This window comes from Pteropus alecto, unplaced genomic scaffold (assembly GCF_000325575.1).
Source record: "Pteropus alecto unplaced genomic scaffold, ASM32557v1 scaffold304, whole genome shotgun sequence".
NCBI lineage: Eukaryota > Metazoa > Chordata > Mammalia > Chiroptera > Pteropodidae > Pteropus > Pteropus alecto.
Window position 1 is genome coordinate 478,670 of NW_006435869.1, and position 19,490 is coordinate 498,159.

Sequence of the window (19,490 nt, forward strand, 5' to 3'; positions counted from 1 at the left end):
CTCCTATCGGATCCCCTCCAGATCTGGTCAGTTCCGTTTCCTGCACCATCAGGTGACGTCTGAGCACCCTGGCCTGTCTGCAGTCGGAATCCTGTCGGTCGGTTTAGCAGGAACCCCTAACCCTGATTTTCTCTCAGTGATTTTCCATCCACTGACGCCCACCCTGCTCTCTGGCCGTGATCCCCACTTGCCCTTGCTGTGCTGGGAGTGGGGCCCGATCCCATTTTTCCCCTCCGTGAAGTCCCGTCACAGTGGTTCTGAATAAAATCTTCCTTACCATCTTTGACAGGTGGCACTGAATATTTTTTCTCTAACACCATGTAATCACAAATAAAACCCAGTTCTTTTATTTTTTTAATTCTCTAAAGCCATTTTAGAGCTGCTTGAGAGGCCAGCCCTATGCCCCAGATATCTCAATTATGTAAGTCATACATACATAACCTTTTCTTATACTAGATGTGTGTGTGTTGGGTCAAGGGAGCACACTACATCATTCTCTACCTGGGAACCACGCCTCCGCAGGTGACTGTAACAATTGGCTCCTTGAGTATGTCCTGACATGACCACTCCGTGGGTCCATCTTGTCTCGCTCTGAGCTGCTCACCTGCTCTGCTGCCTGTTGGCGGCCGCACTGTGGGCTGCTGGGTGCTGGGGAGCTGGGGCTGTGAGCTGTGCTGCCTCGTGTGGCAGCGCTGACCCCGCTGAACCTCAGTTCTGTGTGCAGCCGGCCAGAGCGCGCAGTTTCGAGAATTCCTAGGCCTTTGGGCGCAGGCGTGTGGGTCGGGGCCCTCCTGCAGGTGTTCGTGGGTGGATGTCTTTGATGGGATTTGTGGGTGTGTCAGAGCGTTAAGTTAAGACAGAGGGTGGGTTGACTCTGACGTCGCCCGGGGATGAGAATGAAGAAAGGAGACTACACCCTGTGCAAGAGGTGAGCCCATCTGCGGGTCACCGCTGAAAGAGCAGTAGTTTAAGAGAAAGTGACAAAGTAGATGGGGAAAGGCAGCCAACAGGTGGCGGGTTGAGTCCACACCCTAACACCGGAGGGCTCCCCAAGACCCTTATGTGCCTTGGCTGCTGCTTCTGCCCCTGCCACTACTACAGCACAGATCCTGACCCTCGGGGTCAAGGGGACAGCACCCATGGCCTCGCTGTGGCACAGCAAATTGAAACCTGACTTCAGCTTAGGTCCTTAAACTCTATAAAGCAACCAGTTATAGTGGGCAGGCTCCTAACCCTAATGGCACTGATTGGAGGCTCTCAGATACATATATCAGGTCAGAGAGGCAACCCCTTCCCCAAAGTATATCCAATGACCAATAGGGAAAAAAATAAAACAAACAAAAACAAAACAAAAAAAAACAGGAAAGGACAGGAGGGAGGAAATATAAGAAAAAATGTAGTGAAACTAGGGGTCTACAATTTCACCAATTAGAAATCCAGTGTATTGAAAGAGTTTACATAAGAAAAAAAGATAAAAGACAGCCCCCTGGCTTTGGAGCCTTTACAACGTAGGTTAATTAATTTCACCATCTACTCTAACGCTCCAATTCACAAACCTTCACACAAGTAATCAATGCTAGGACTCAAATTGCAGTTATACCTGGTATCTCACTAACTGTAGTCATGACACCCCAATAATCCTAAGGGATTATTCAATAGCCTGTAGAGGACAAATAGATATCCTATTGGTGGAAATGTAAAATGTCACAGCCTGTATAGAAAACAGTATATCAGTTTTTCCCAAATTATTTTAAAGGGACAAATGTTTTCCTTCAAGAACTTACTACAGTGACACATAATCTAAATGTTGATCATCGTATGTCTTTGCTGACCCCAAGCCATTTTTTTTTCCTTTTTTAAAAATTAATTAATTAATTATTTTATGGTGACATTGGTTAATGAAATCCAATAAGTTTCAGCTGTACCCAAGCCATTTTTTAACAACTGGGTTACATGTTATAATATCTTATCTGCCAGTGTTTCTGTCAGAGTCAATGAGTAATTTTATAACAGCTCTTACTGGCAGAACTCCCTCTTTTAGTGAGAATAAGATTTAAAACTTCATTTAGTATTTTTTGAGCACCTACTTTGCCCCCAGGTGCTGGAAGTAGGAGACTTTCCCCTCACCCAATGATTCAGAATTTAACCTAAGATCGCCTGCTTTCCCTCCAGATAGATCTTAACTTTCAGTCTGTTTAAAAAATATTCCCTTCTCTCATTTCTGCATATCTGTGAGCTTTGTGTTTTTCATTGTTTTAGATTTCACACACACACACACACACACACACACACACACACACACACACACATATAAACACACAATATAATTATTTTCTTTCTTTATTCAACCATCTATGAACACTTAGGTTGTTTCCATATCTTGGCTATTATAAATATTACTGTAATCAACATGGGTCTGCATATATCTTTTCTAGTTAATTATTTTTGTTTTCTTTGGATATACCAAAAAGTGGAACTGCTTGATGATAAGGTAGTTCCAGTTTTAATTTTTTGAGGAACCTCCATAGTGTTTTTCATAGTGGCTGCACCAATTTACATTCCCATCAATAGTGCACAACTGTTCCCTTTTCTCTACACCCTTGCCAACACTTGTTATTTCTTACCTTTTTGATAATAGCCATTATCACAGGTATGAGGTGGTATCTCACTGTGGTTTTGATTGACATTTCTCTTATGATGAAAGATATTGAGCATCTTTCCATGTACTTGTTTGCCATTTGTATGTCTTTGGGAAAATGTTTATTCAGATATTCTGGGTTTTGTTGTTGTTTTTTTTTTTTTTTTAATTCAGTTTTTTTGTTTTTGGCTATTAAGTTGTATGAGGGGGTTTTTTGTTGTTGTTTTTTTTAATTTTGGATATTAACCTTTATTCATATATATGATTCACAAGTATTTCCTTCATTCATTAGGTTCCATTTTTATTTCGTTCATGGTTTTTCTTGTACAGAAGCTTTTTAATTTAATTTAATTTTTTTAGAAGCTTTTTTATTCGATGTCCCACTTCTTTATTTTTGCTTTTGTTGCCTTTGCTTTTCGTGACAGTTACAGAAAGTCACCACCAAGACCTACGTGAAAGAGCTTATGGCCTATGATTTCTTCTACAAGTTTTATGGTTTCAGGTCCCATGTTCAAGTCTTTAATGCATTTGAAGTAATTTTTGTAGATGGTGTAAGATTGTGGTTCAGTTTCATTTTTTTTGCATGTGTCTGTCCAGTTTTCTCAGCACCATTTATTTGAAGAAGCATTATATATTCTTGGCTCCTTTGTCATGAATTAATTCAAAGTATGCGTGTGGGGTTATTTCTGGGTGCTCTATTCAGTTCCATTGACCTATGTGTCTTTTATGTGTTTTCATGTCAGTACCATATTTTCTAAATTACTATAGTTTTGTAATATAGTTTGAAATTAGGGAACATGATGCCACCCTCTTCATTCTTTTATCTTAAGGATTTTTTCGTCCATTTGTGTTGTTGTTGTTGTTGTTGTTGTTTTGCTATTTGGGGTCTTTTGTGGTTCCATACAAATTTTAGAATCGTTTCTTCTATTTCTATTAAGAATGACATTGAAATTTTGATAAGGATTGCAGTAAATCTGTAAATTGCTTTGAGTTTTATGTATATTTTAATAATTTTAAGTCAGTCCACAGGTATGGGATATCTTGCCAGCTGTTTGTGTCTTATAAATTTTTTTTAATATTGTAGTTTTCAATATACAGGTGTTTTACCCTGTTTGGTTAAATTTAGTTCTTAGTATGTTATTCTTTTTGGTGAAATTGTAAATGAGATTGTTTTCATAATTTCTTTGTTATAGTTTATTATTAATGCATAGAAATGGAACCAATTTTTGCATATCGATTTTGTATTCTGAAACTTTACTGAATTAGTTGATTATTTCTATCAGTTTTTTGATGGCATTTTTACAGTTTTATATGTATAATACCATGGCATCTGTAAATAGTGACAGTTTTACTTTTTTTCAATTTGGATGCCTTTTTTGTCTCTTGCCTAATTACTCTGACTAGGACTTAAAATATTGTGGTTAATAAAAGTCGCCAGAGTGAGCATTCTTGTCTTGTATCTGACTAAGAGGAAAAAGCTTTCAGTATTTTATCATCGAGTATGTTATCTGTGGTCATTTTGTTATTGATTATGATGTTAGCTGTGGGCTTATCATATATGGCCTTTATTACTTTGAGTTATGTATGTTTCTTCCATACTTACTTTTTTGAGAATTTTTATCAGAAATGGATGTTGAATTTCATCACATTCTTTTCCTAAATGATCTAGATGATCAAATGATTTTCTTCATTTTGTCAATGTGGTGCATCACATTGGCTGATTTGCAAATGTTGAACCATTTTTGTATCCCTGAAATAAATTCCACTTGATCATGGTCTATAGGTTTTTGAATGTATTACTGAATTTGGTTTGTTAATGTATTGTTGAGGAGCTTTTGCATCTGTGTTCATCAGGGATATTAGCCTGTGATTTTCTTTGCTTTTCGCATCCTTGTCTGGTTTCGGTGTCAGGTAACTCTGGCCTCATAACATGGGTTTGGAAGAGTTCCCTTCTCATCTGTTTTTGGAAGTTTGAGAACAACTGGTATTAATTCTTCTTTGATTATTTGATCAAATTCACCAATGAAGCCGTCTGGTCCTGGCTTTTGTTTTTGTGGAGGTTTTGAATTCTGATTCAATCTCCATACTAATAATTTGTCTGTTTAGATTTTCTAATTATTTATGATTCAGCGTTGGTAGAGTCTATGTTTCAGGGAATTCATTCATTTCTACTAGGTTGTCCAAATTGTTTACGTATAATTGTTCATAGTTGTTCTTATGATCCTTTGTATTTCTGTGATAGCAGTTTTTATACCTAACTTCTGATTTTATTTATTTTGTCTTCTCTTTTTTTTTTGGTGAGTCTAGCTAAAAGTTTATCAATTTTGTTTATCTTTTTAAAGAACCAGTTCTTAGAATTATTGATCTCTTCTATTGTCTTTTAGTCTCTATTTCATTTATTTCTGCTCTGATTTTTGCTGTTTTTTTCCTTCTACCAACTTTAGGTTTTGTTCTTTTGTTTTTGTAGAGTTATGTATAAGTCCACATAACAAACATCTGAGTACCATTAGGTATAAGTAAATATTTCTTACATACTTTGTCCAAGGAAGAAGAAGACTATTGTAAGATGTTTTAAATTGGAAACTCTAAATATTTTATTTGATTTCTCTGAGCCCAGATGATCACAATTTTAATGTAATGTGCTTTAGAATCAGTAGTATAAAGTTTAATTCATTGATTGTAGGATTCTTAAATTTAAAAGACAGTTAAATTAGCAACCAACTCTTTTATATGCATATTTAAACAAGATGGCTAAAAATGAGCAAACTAAATTCTAGAGATACATATAAATGCTAATAATATCCACTCCTGTTGATATTAGAGTTCCAGTGTTCCACCAGTGGGACTAACCAGTCTGTGTAACTATACTTACTGCTTTAATGGCAACATAATATTATTCTCCACAGCAGAAGAAAAAAATTAAATTCAGGTTACCATGTGATCCAGCAAATCTGCTTCTGGATATATACCCCAAAGACTTGAATCTAGGGACTGAAAGCGATATTTCTACATTAGTGTTCATAGGAGCATTATTCATGAGAGCCAAAAGGTGGAAGCAACCCATGTGGTTGAATAAGTGAATGAATGAATGAATGAATCAACAAAATTTAGTGTATATATGCAATGGACTATTATTCAGATTTAGAAAGAAACTGACATGCTGCAACATGGGTGAAACTCGAGGACATTATCCTAAGTGAAATAAGCCATTCATGAAAGGACAACCACTGTATGAATCTACTTGTACAAGGACCTGAAATAGTGAAATTCATATAAGGAGAGAATAGAATGGTAGTTACTAGGGCCTGGGGGCAGAGGAGAATGGGAAGAGGTTGTTTTACGTGTATAGATAGATATTCAGCTTTCAAAGTTTCGAAACTGTTTCAAAACAGTTCTGAGACTGGTTTCCCAATGTCATTGTACTTCTCACAGAACTGTACACTTAGGATGTAAATGTTATAATATCTGTGTATTACCACAATTAAAAGTAAAAATGTTAAGGCAACATTGTGAAAATACAACCCAGAGAATGAAAGAAAAATTTGCAAATCATGTATCTGATAAGGAATTTATGTCAAAAAAAATCTAAAGAACTCTTACAACTCAATAATAAAAAAGTCAAATAACCCAATTTTAAAATGTCAAAGGATGTAAAAAGACATTTTTTTCAATGTCAAAGGATGTGTGAATAGGCAGGAAGAACATATGAAAAGACACTAGAAATCACTAGTCATCAAGAAAATCCATGTCAAAACCCCAGTGAGATACCAGGTCACAACCACCAGGATGGCTGGGATCAAAAAGTGAGATAATAACTGGTGTCGTGGAGGATACAGAGAAATCGGGACCCACATACACTGCTGGCGAGAATATAAAATGGTGCCGCAGTCACTTAAGAAAACAGTCTGGCAGTTCGTCAGACATTAAACCTAGAATTATCAGAGGACCCAGCAATTCTTTCCTGGGTATATACTCAAAGAAAGGAAATTGTATGTCAAAACAAAAACTTGTACATGAAGGTTTATTGTGGTGTTATTAAGAATCACCACGAGCTGGAAACAAACCAAGCGTTCATCAACAGATGAATAAATACAATGTACTTTATCAATACAATGCACTCTTATTTGGCTGTGAAATCAAATGAAGTACCCACACATGCTACTACATGGATGTTCCTTGAAAAGTTGTGCTAAGTGCCTGAAGTCAGTTACAAAGACAACAGAGTATATGCTTCCATGCACATGTATATCCAGAATAGGGAAATCTAGAGAGAAAGATTAGAGGTTGCCTAGAATTGTGGATGGAGGAGAAAACTGGAAAATTGAGAAGTGACGATTAAAGGTACAGCTGTCTTTTGAGACAACAAAAATGTTCAAAAATTGTGATGATTGCACGTATATATGAATATACTGAAAACCAATGAATCGTACCTATTAAAGGGGTTCATCGTATGTATATGTATTGTATCTCAATAAAGCTATTCAAATAAATAATTAGATGTTTCGAACCAGTGTTTTAAGTATATTGAGTTTTCAGGTACATCTCACACTTCCAAATCGTTTGTCTTTTGTTGTATTGGTGAAAATAGAAGTTCATTTGCCTTAGGGGTATCATAGCCATTTACATTTCAAAATATCTAAGGGCACAGTCAAAAACTGTCTAAAATAATTAACTTTTAGTGTAAAATGTGCACCTACCAGTTTTATCGAACACATCGCACAGCTCACGGTTGGTGAGGGAAGAGTCCCTGCTCGGATTGGCGCTGTGCGGTTCCAATTTCCCTGCAGAACCACGTTCTCGGAAGGTGACGGGTATTTTAGCTAAAGGAAGGTGGGGAAGGGGTGGGTGGAAGCCTCAACGCTGTCAGCAAAGATCAAAATAGAGCCAAACTCTTTATTACACATGGTGAGGTCGTTTTGCAATGGGCTTGTAAACAAGGGTCACAGTTCCATGAGTGTCTTCGCAGTCTAGGCCAGCCCCTGACCTGGGGAGGACCTCAGATCCCCTTGGGCCCAGTCTGGCCTGGCCTGGGCGCCCCTATGTTCAGGACAAGGGTGTCGCTCCATCTGAAAACTGACTGTGGAATCTCCTTCGCACACCTGTGTCCCGCGTTCAGCAAGAGGGGCAGGAAGACACCACTGTCCCCCTAGGACTGGGAAGTTTTGTTAAAGCAAACCTCCGACCGTGTTGGGGACTGGTCCCAGCCCCCTGCTGGTGGTTCCGTTAAGCCGTCCGACCCTTTCCCGGATTGTCACTCAAGAATGAGGGAGGCGGGTCTTTGCGAACTGTCCAGTCAGAGGCGCAGCAGGGCAGGTGGGTGGGGCCACGCTCCACAAATAGCGAGGACGCCGCTGGCTGCGAGGCAGTCTCCGTCTCACGGTTGAAGGCTCAGGTGTCTCTGTTTCAGCGTCCGTCCTGCTGTGATCTGCGCCGGCCGCGGCTACCTTAGGAATGATGCTAGGGGGTCCCCAAACCCGGGAAATGGTGAGTGTGCGGGCCAGGGTGGGGAGAAGGCACCAGGGCCTGACTGGAAGCGGCCGAGGTGGGAACAAACCTCCCCGAGGTCAAGTCCGGAGTCTCCGGACCTGAGTCCACCCGGGGTCCCAGTTGAACTTCAGCCCCCTCCAGCACGCAGCGTGGGGCTGGGCCAGCAGCCGGGACCCTGATTGTCCTGTCTCCTCACTGCGCGGGGCGACGTCTGCCCCGGCCTGGGAGCCTCTCTGAGCAGCTCTGCCCCCGCAGCCCCGCATATCCAGATGGTGCGGTGACCACCAGGATGGTCATCGGGGGACAGTCGTGACTTGGTCTCTGGGGTTCGTGTGTGGGAGGTTCTGTGGGATTACCAGTCCCCCTTTCTCAGTGGGAACCCATTTTCTGCTGAGTCTTCCAAACGTTTGAGAAGCCTGGCCTCAATTTTACAACCCAGTCCTTTCTCCAGCCCTCCACTTCCTAGAATTTGTAATACATCCCTAAATTTTCAGATTTCTGCCTGCATCTGAAATGCCACCTTCCCCGTCTCCAATTCACAGCATCACCGGCTTTTGTCTTGTCGTATTTCAAACAGATGTGGTATTTAATTGCTTATCATTTTCAATAGATGGCTCATTTTAAAGATTTAGTTTTTCCAGGTGGTTATTTTACGGTAGAAGAAAGGCGAGAATAACCACCTGGAATACTTGTATGAAATCTCTGTTCCTCTCCCCCAGGACCTTCCCTGGGCACAAACATCCTATGAAAGGCCCTTTGGGTGGAGGTTCTTTGAAACTTTCCTGGGCATTCTGTACTGTCACACTGCCCTTCTGTTTGTAAAATTTCCCTGGGCCAAGAGATGAAAGAAAGAGGTTGACAACTCCAGCACTGCATTAAGAGTTTATTAAGGGATCCACACGGAGGCCCGTCTTGGGTGTAGGCAAGACCTTGTGGATATTCTGCCATGCTCTATAACTGTTAAACACTTACATAAAACAGGCAAGAAGGATTAGAGTAATGCTTGCCCCACCCGGATTAGGGAAAAACACTTTAAATACTTGCCCCGGAGCAGGGCAATGGCCTGATCCAGGAACCAGCTCCCTGTGGGGCATAGGAGAGGGGTCTGTCAAACTGTCTGAGCGGATTAAGGGGAGGAATCCCGATTCTGGCCAGATCTAGCTTGTTTCCAACTCACACTCCCTGTGTTTGTCATTCGAAAAGATTTAGTCACTCTTCTTAAGTCTCCATTTTTCAACAAATGTAAAATGTGTTTAATCAGCAAATCTTGAAAGGTCTCTCAGGCTTCCGTTCTTACAGTGAGGAAATTCTCAGCTGGATTAGGTTTAAAGGATTAGGAACTTGAGGAAAATCAAGTTCCTAATTCCTGGCACCCTAACCCAGGATACAGACTCCCTACGTTCAGACTTTCTTATTGTAAACAAGTTACACTCTGAGCACACCTACACTGAGGATGCAAAACTCCAACATGTGTAGAAACAAGCCCAGAGGAACTACAACTAAAACCTGATGGCGGGGGGTGGGGGGTGTTGTCCATCTCCCCCATGAGCACGGGCACCCCTGGCTTTCCAGGGCTGCAGCTTCTCTCGGCATGGAGGGCTAACACCAGAGGACTCCCCAGGACCCTTAAGTGCCTTTGCTGCTCCTGCCCCTGCCTGTGCTGTATTAAAGATCCTGACCTTCGGTGTCAAGGGGACAACACCTATGGTATCCCTGTGGTACAGCCAAGGGATTGGTTCAAGCCAGCTTAAGTCTGAGTCCTTAAACTCTGTAAAGCAATGGTCTCCAACCTTTTCGGCACCAGGGACTGGTGCTCCTATGAGAATCTAATGCCTGATGATCTGAGGTGCTGCTGAGGCGGTGATGCTAGTGCTGGGGAGCAGCTGCAAATAGATGAAGCTTTGCTCGCCTTCCACTCCCCTGCTGTGCAGCCCAGTTCCTAACAAGCCATGGACCAGAACCGGTCTGCAGCCCAGGGGTTGGGGACCCCTGCTATAAAGCAACCGGTTGTCATAGAGGCTCCTAACCCCGATGGCACTGATTTGAAGTACTCTCTAGGGAAAAAATAAATACCGAAGTAGAGAAGACACCCTTTTCATTAATGTATATTCAGTGACCTCCCCCCCCCCCAAAAAAAAAAAATAGGAAAGGAAAGGAGGGAGAACAAAAGCAAAAATACTGGAACAAAGGACTACAATTTGATCCAATTGAAAATCCAGAATATACTCAAAGAATTACACAGCAGAAAAGATCAAGGGGCATTATTTGGTTTGGGGGCCTCTATAATGTTTCTGAATTAATTTTGCCATGTGCTGTAACGCACAAAACTTATAGGAGTATTCAGTACTAAGTCTCAAGTTACAATTATTTTGAGATCACACTGATCTCAATATAAGGTTCCCCTAATAATGTTAGGTGAGTTGCTAAATATAAAATAGGGGACAAATGGGCATGTCTCACCTTAACCATCAGACAACTATTCTCTTATCTAAATTACCCTTGATCATAGCACACATTGTCCTAAAACACCCTAGAGTGAACAGGAAAGCTCTGAACCAATGACTTATAAACTAAAACAAGTCTTTGTCGTGTCCAAGTCGGCTTGACAAAAAGGAACCCCACAGACCTTACCCCCAGTTTAATTACATCAAATGGCTCAATTTAAATGAAACATGGCCGTGAAAGATTGAAAACCATTATACAAAACTTATTTAGTTAGGACGTAGTTAGCCCCAGTGTATTTTCTTTAACAGCTGAATTTGGCCTGTCCTTAAACCTAGAAAAAAATGAATGACACCTCACAGTGGATTACCACAACCTGGAGGCTATGGTCGCACCAAATATGCTCCTATACATAGCACCCTTTATTTCTGACTGTATTAATTTCAGTCTTTTCTCTTTTTTCTTAATCTAGCTAAAGGTTTGTCAATTTGGTTTATATTTTCAAACAACCAACTCTTAGTTTCTTCGAGCAGTGCGTTTTGTACTTTCACATATTTTCACGTTACCAATTAGCATCCTTTCACTTCAGCTTGAAGAAATCCCCGTAGCACCTGTGAGGCAGGCGTGGTGGCGACGGCCTCCCTCGGCCTTGGTTTGTCTGCAGAAGTTTCTCTTCTACTCATTTCTGAGGGACAGCTTTGCTGGGTAGAGCTCTTGGTTGGCAGTTTCCTTCTTTCAGCACGTGGTGTCTGTCATGCCTTTCTCTCACGTCCTCCTGGTTTCTGCGGAGAAATTCGCAGGAGTGGGGGTCTCCTTAGATGTGATGTGCCATGTTTTTCTTGCTACTTTCAAAATTCTCTTTTCGTCTTTGATTTCTGATCATTTGTGTATACTGCTTCTTGGTGAAGCCTTCTTTGGGTTTGGCTTGTTTAGGGATCTTTGAGTTTCATGTACCTAGATGTCCTGTTTGCATCTCTCCTAAGATTTGGGGACATTCCAGCCATTATCTCTTTAAATAAGCTTTCCACCCATCTCTCTTCTCTGGGGTTTCCATAATGTGTATATTATGTCTTTTGCTGGTGTCCCCTAAATCACATCGGCTTTCTTCATTCCTTTTTATTCTTTTTAAAAATCTCTATCTGGATCATTTCAAATGACCAGTTTTCCAATTTCTCAGATTCTTTCATCTGATCTATCAGTCAGCTCTTGAAGTTCTGTTACATTTTTTATTTCATTTGCCATATTCTTCAGGGCCAGAATCATGTTTGGTTCTTTATGATTTCTATCTGTCAAACTTCTCCTTTTATTCAGGTATAGTTTTCTTGATTTCGTTGAATTGACTATCGGCATTCTTATGAAGGTCTCTGGGCTTCCTTAGAACAATTATTTTTAATTATTTGTCATGCCATTTGTAGATCTCCATTTCTGTGGCACAGGGTACTGGAAAACCATTGTGTTCCCTTACTGGTGTCATTTTCCTTTGTATTTTACTTTATTTTTTTGTTCCTTGAAACCTTGCATTGCCATTCACATTTGAAGAGCAGTCACCTCCTGTGGTCTTTACTGACTGGTTTTGGGAGGGAAGCAGTTTCACCAGTCAGCCCCATGGGGATTCTGACGCTCTCACAGACCTTTTCTATGAATGCGCCTGCTTCACACCCCTTGTTCCTTCTTTAGGAGGAATTCTTAAGACTGCACGCCTTCTCTGGGTCCCTCAAAGCCAGGCCGGGTGCCAAGGTCCTCCTGTGTGTTCTCCCGGGGTGGCCTCCTGAAATGCTCAGGTTTGCATGGCTTCTCCCAGCCCCACTGAATGCGTGTGCTTAGGAGACACTGGAGAGGCTTGCACTCGCGTCCGGAGGAGGCCTGTGGAGCTGGCATGGGTGGGAGGGCAGGCAAGTGAGGTGTGCAGAGCATTGGGCGTGCCCCTGGGCCACCGGGAGTGTCCGCAGGCACCACGTCCCAAGTGGCTGAAATGCAGGCTTCCTGGTGGAGTTCCCCAGGAGTTGGTTGGGTCTGCAACCATTTGTTGAGTTTTGAACCCTGGTTGCTGTGTGTCCTTGTAACTCTTCTCTGCTCCCAGCCTTCCCGCCACTCCACTGTGTTGATCCCTTCGGCATTCTTAGTGAGGTGAGAAATTGTGAGCCTCTGGGGCAGCGCCCCACACCACTGGCGCCAAGTGCTCAGCCACTACACTCTCACTTTCCCCGTGTGGGGGGAATCCTGGGCTGAGGGGGGTGTCTTGGTGATAAGCTGTGCCACCTTTGGGGAGGGGCAATGCAGGTAAAGTGGAACTCTTCTTCTTACTCTGACCGTAGTGTCTGTTCTCAGACATTTTGCTCCAGTGGTGTGCAGTCCTTTCCCACTGAACTTCCATAACTCCACAAAGGTTCTCTCATCCTTTGCTGGTTGTCAAAATCAGTGCCCTGTGTGGAGATGATGGTAGAAAACTCCTATTCCACCGTCTTGCTTATGTCACTCTTTTATTGACTCATGTGTTGTTTAGAACTGTGTTCTTTAATCTCTAAGTATTTGGGGGCGGGGTGGGTTCCAACTATCTTGTTACTGATTTGTAGATTAATACCACCGTGGTCTGCCAGAATATCTTGCATGATTTCTTTCTTTAAATTTGTGCGAGTGTGTTTTATGGCCCATAATGTGATCTGTCTTGGTGAATGCTCCACGTGAACCTGAGGAGAATGTGTAGGCTGCTGTTTTGGGATGAAGCGTTGCATGGATTTCAATTAAATCTATTTATTTGATGGCATTGTTTAATTTACCTATTCCTGGTTTTCTGCCTGCTGCGGATGTTGTGGGTGTGATGTCGCCAACTCTTAATAGTGGATTCATCTGTTTCTCTCTGCAATACTGTTCTTTTCTCCTCATGTATTTTGTCTCTCTTGTTACGTACATGCACCCTAAGGACTGCTGTGTCCTATGGAGAACTGACCCCTTTATCATTGCATAATGCCCTTGTTTTTCTCTGAATTTTCCTTCCCCTGAAGTCGGCTTTGTATGAAATTAATACAGCTGTGCCAGCTTTCTTTCGTTTTGTATCGGAGTGGTATATCTTTTTCCAGCCTTTGCTTTCAATCTGTGTCTTTATATCTAAAGTGTGATTCCCGTAGACAACATTTAATTGTTATATTATTATCTGCTGTGACAGTTTCTTTCATTTGTTGCATTTAGACCATTGATGATTCAAGTGATTATCGATATACGGTCATGCACCACATAGTGACAACAGACCACATATACAACAGTGGTATATCATACAGCCTAGGTGTGTAGTAAGCTACACCACCTAGTTCGTGTGAGTACACAATTGTGTTCACATGACAAAATTTCCTAATATCTCATTTCTCACAATGTTTAGCAGCACATGACTATAGCTGGATTCATATCTACCATATTTTGCTAGTTCCTATTTGTTACCTTTATTCTTTTCTTTTTTGGCTTCCATCTTTCTTCTGCCTTCTCTACCTTTGATTGAGCATTTTACTGGATTCCATTTTTTCTCCTTAGCATATCATTATACACTTTTTAGTAGCTGGGCTTGAGTTTGCAGTGTATACATACAACTAACCCAAGTTCTCTCTGAGGTAATATTATACCACCTCACTGGATGTGCAAGTTCCTCATAACAGTATTTCCTGTTGTTCTCTCCCTGTCCCTTGTAACGTTGTCATTCATTTATCTGTAAGCTATAATTACTAAATATGTTGTAGCGATTATGACTTTGAATGAAGTGTTCTCTGTCAGATTAAATAAAAAAACAAAAACAAGTCATTTTATTTTACCAACATTTATTCATTTTCTAACACTCTACCTTTCTTGATCATTACCTTCTTGACAAATTTAACACTTTTGCAAAGCAGGTGTACCGGTGACAAATTCCCTCAATTTTTGTTTGCCTCAGAAAGACTATTTCTCTCTCACTTTCACAGGATAATTTTGCTTGACACAGAATTCTCATTGGGTGGTTTTTGTTTCAGAGAACTTTATTTCACAGAACTCTCTTCCTATTTGTGTAGTTCCTGAAAAGAAGTCTGATTTAATTTTTATCCTTTTTTCTCCACAACTAAAGTATTCTCCCCCTAGCCTCTTTCCATATGTTCCTTTTGTCTTCGTGGTTTTTTTTTTTCCCAGCTTGCATATGATATTTCTAGGTGTGCGTTTTTTGGCTTTTACCTTCTTTCGTGATCTCTGAACTTCCTGGATCTGTGGTTTGGTGTCTTTCATTAATTTTGAGAAAATCACAGTGATCATTGCTTCACTTATTATTGTTTTTAATCTCCTCCTTTTTGTATTTCCATTATGTGCGTGCTGTATCTTTTGTAATTGTGCCAAAGTTCTTGGGTTTCTGTTCTGCCTTTATGTTATTCTTTCACCTCTTTGCATGTTAGTTTGGAAAGTTCTATTGACATCTTCACAAGCTCACTGATCTTTCCTCGCACATTTCCCCTGTAATGATGAGCACCCCTCGCAAAGGAATTCTTCATTTCTGTCCCGTCATTTTGTTATTTATTGCTTACTTCCCTTTTAGTTCTTAGAGTTTCCATCTCTGCATACATTATCTCTCTGTTCTTGCATGTTATGCACTCATCCATTAGAGCCCTTCGCAAATGGTCGTTTTAAATTTCTGGTCTGATAATTCCAACATATCTGCTATATCCGAATCAGGTTCTTTTGCCTGACTTACCTCCTAAAAATATGTTTTTAAAGTTTAATATTTTTTGTAGAATGCTAGACAGTGTACTATGAAAAAGAAAGTGAAGTAAATAGGCCTTTAGTGTGAGGTTTTATGTGTATTTGACTGGGGTAATATCCTCAGTTATCCTTGCCTTTTTCTACCATGTCATCTTTGGGGTACTATAGAGACTTAAGTTCTGAAACTACAGTTCGTTCAGTATATTCCACTGTTGTTAAACAGGAATGTTGTTGATGTAATGGTACATTGTGGGTGGAAAGGAAGTCCTGTGATTTAATGTCAAGTATTTTAATAAGCCTGTGTTCTGGCCTTTGACTTTCTGTGGTATAATAAGAAAAATGTTAGATCCTTGTCCATGGTTCCTAGCAAAGACCTCCTAAAGCCCTTGGACTTCCTGAGTCATAAGGTGATGGGAGCATCTTATGGTCTAATGAGGGGACTGTTTGCAGGCCCCTCAGTGGCTTCAGAATGAGAGTTGGTCACCAGGAGGACCAAGCTTTGATTAGAGGCTTAGAACTTTCAGCCCAGCTCCCAGCCTCTAGAGACTGATTTAACCACCATTGGTTAGTGATTCAGTCAGCCAGGCCTACATGAGGAAACTCCATCCAAACCCTTAAACCTTGGGATTCTGAGAGATCTGAGTCAGTGAACACATCAGTTTGCTGGGAGGCTGTTGTGCCTGTAGCTGGTGTGGAAGCTCCTACCTTCACCCACTGACTTTGCTCAGTGCATGCTTTCCACATAGCTGTTCTTGAATTATATTTTACAGTAAACTGATAAGTAAAATGCTTTTCTTAGTTCTGATAGTTGCGTTGGCGAACTAACAAACATGTGGGCATGCCCAGGGAACCTTTGAATTTGTAGTCAGCTATACAGAAATGTGTGCGGCCTGGGCTCGCCATTTGCAGCTGGCATCTTATGAGTGGACAGTCTTATGAGACTTAAATTGTAGAGTCTGCTGGTAACTTCAATTAGAGTTAGAACTGAATTTGAATTATAGGCCATCCAGTTGGTATCAGAGCAGTGGAGAAGTTGTTTTGGAAAACACAACACATATTTCCTGTCAGGAAGATAAAATAGCCTGTGAACCTCACGACTGTTTCTAAGTGTCCACCTCCAGCTTCAACTTAAGTCAGGCAGAAAAGCTACAGGGCACTCAAGTTGGCTGTTTCCCTCCCCATGTCAGTGGTTCAGTCAGTGATACCAGTTTGCCACTGGTAGAATCCCAATCAGTCAGGCTCTAGTGAAACAGAATCTTTGAGGACAGGCCTCATTAAGAAGAAGAGGATATTATGGGCATATTTCAAACTAGCTACTTTTCTCTCTCTTTCCAATTTTGAAGGTGGTTGTTTGCCCTATGACCTTAATTCTGTGACAGATCTAAGAAGAGTCATTGATTTTAAGTTTGTTTGCTTTTTTCTGGTGAGGATGGGAAAGTCACCTTCTAAGCTCCTTAAATGCTAGATGAGAAACCAGAGGTCTTTGACTGTATTTTAATGACTGGCTGCTGATGTGTTGGTAAAACCCAGTATTTTTCCTGAGTAGAGGAAAAACCCAGTTCTTCTGGACTACATGTCTTCTTTACTTTCATCCAGAACACTTCACTTCTGATACTGGTCACCATGTGTGTGAGGGTTTTCCCCCACAACAACCAACTGGACATCTTACAACTTAATCATAACACACTACCTGGAGATGATGTCAGATCCCACTGGTTAAGGGCTCATTCCCACAGGAGTGCTCCTACCTCATTTCCAATGCCAGTTGCAGGTAGTGGATCCCCAGTAAGTCTAGTACCCACCTAGTATCATATGTAGTTATTACAATATTATCAACTAGATTCCCTGTGCTGTACTTTATATCCCCTTGACTATTTTGTAACTGCCAATTTGTACTTCTTAATCCTCTCACCTTTTTCATTCAGTCTCCCAGCTCCCTCCCATCTAGTAACCATCAGTTTGTTTTCTGTATCTATGAGTCTGTTTCTGTTTTGTTTATTCATTTATTTTGTTTTTTAGATTCCACATATAAGTAAAATCATATGGTATTTATCTTTTTCTGACTTATTTCACTTAGATACTACTCTCTAAGCCCATCCAATTTTGTCACAAATTTCATCCTTTTTTGTGGCTGACTGATATTCCATTGTATGTATACCACATCTTCCAGCCATCTGATGGACACTTTGGTTGCTTCCATATGTTGGCTGTTGTAAATACTGCTGCAATGAACATAGGGATCTGTATATCTTTTCGAATTGGTGTTTGGATTTGTTCAAATAAATACCCAGAAGTGGGACTTCCAGTCATATGGTAGTTCTATTTTTAATTTTTTGAGGAACTGTCATACTGTTTTCCGTACTGGCTGCACCAATTTGCAATCCCACCAACAGTGCACGAGGATTCTCTTTCCTTTACACCCTCACCAAAACTTGATGCTTGTTGATTTATCGATAGCCATTCTGACAAGTGTGAGGTGATATCTCATTGTGATTTTAAGTTGCATTTCCCTGATGATTAGTGATGTTAAGCATCTTTTTATGTCTGTTGGCCATCTGCATGTCCTTTGTGGAGAAACGTTTATTCAGGTCCTCTGCCCATTTTTTAACTGGATTGTTTGGAGTTTCTTTGGTGTTAAGTTGTATGAGTTCCTTATATAGTTTGGATATTAATCCCTTATTAGAAGTGTCATTGGTGAATATCTTCTCCCATTCAGTAGGTTGTCTTCTCATTTTGTTGATGTTTTCCTTCACTGTGCAAAACCTTTTTAGTTCAATACAGTCCCATTTGTTATTTTGTCTCTTGTTTCCAAAATTTTGGAGGAATATCCAAAATTATATATATATGACCAAGAGCAGTGTCAGAGTTTACTGCCTATGTTTTCCTCTAAGAGTTTACAGTTTTTGATTTTTTAAGTCTTTAATTCATTTTTAATTTATTCTTGTATATGGTGTAAGATAGTGGTCTAGTTTCATTTTCTTGCATTATCTGTTCAGTTTTCCCAGCACCATTTATTGAAGAGACTGTCCTTACCTCATTTTATATTCTTGACTCCTTTATTATAGATTAATTGACCATATAGATGTGGGTTCATTTCTGGGATCTCTATTCTGTTCATCTATGTATCTGTTTTTATGCCAGCACCATGCTGTTTTGATTACTACAGCCTTGTACAATTTGATATCAGGTAGCTTGATATCTCTAACCTTGTTTTTCTTTCTCAAGATTACTCTGGCTATTCAGGGTCTTTTCTGATTCGAAATAAATTTTAGGATTATTTGTCCTACTTCTGTGAAAAGTAGAATTGGTATTTTGATATGTATTGCAATGACTCTGTACATTGCTTTGGGTAGTATGGACATCTTAATGATGTTAATTTTCCTATCCAGTAGCAGGATATATGCTTCCATTTATTCGATTTCGTCAATGTCTTGTACTGTTCCAAGTACAGGTCTTTTACCTCCTTTGGTTAAATTTATTCCTAGGTATTTTTTCTTATGCAATTTTAAATGGAATTATTTTCTTAATTTCTTTTTCTGATAGTTCTTTATTGGTGTATAAAACTACAAGTGATTTCTGAATATTAATTTTGTGTCTTACTACTTCACTAAATTTATTTGTGAGTTTTAATAGTTTTTTGGTAGAATCTTTAGAGTTCTCTTTATATATAGTATCATGTCATCTACGAATAACGATAGTTTTACTTCTTACCAGTTTGGGTGCCTTTTATTTATTTATTTATTTTTTGTCTGATTGCTGAGGCTAGAACTTCCAATACTATTTTTAATAAAAGTGGTAAAAGTGGTCTACGGCCATGCCACCCTGAACAAACCTGATCCTGTCTGATCTCGGAAGCTAACTAGGGTCGGGCCTGGTTAGTACTTGGATGGGAGACCGCCTAGGAAGACCAGGTGCTGTAGGTGTAAAAAATAAAAAATAAGGGATTGTAAGCTGACAAGGTCTTTGCAATCTGTGAGGTCAACTAAGAGTTGCCTCACCTAAAAAAAAAAAAAGTAAAAGTGTACATTCTTGTCTTATTCCTTATCTTAAGGAAAGCGCTTTTAGCTTTTCACCATTGAGTATGTTAGCTGTGGTTTTGTCATATATGGCCTTTATTATGTTGAGGTATGTTTTCCTTATTTTCACTTTACTGAGAGTTTTTATTAAAAATGGATGCTGGATTTTCTTGAATGCATTTTTTTTTTCACATGACTGT

General features: G+C 40.2%; 1 protein-coding gene and 1 pseudogene across 1 annotated transcript in view; both read left to right on the forward strand.

Annotated features, from left to right (window-relative positions):
- The window catches only part of LOC102898838 (zinc finger protein 709), a 36,278-nt gene that overhangs the window by 3,419 nt on the left and 13,369 nt on the right, over window positions 1-19,490 (forward strand). The window lies entirely within an intron of this gene.
- On the forward strand, window positions 19,079-19,197 carry LOC112479629 (annotated as a pseudogene).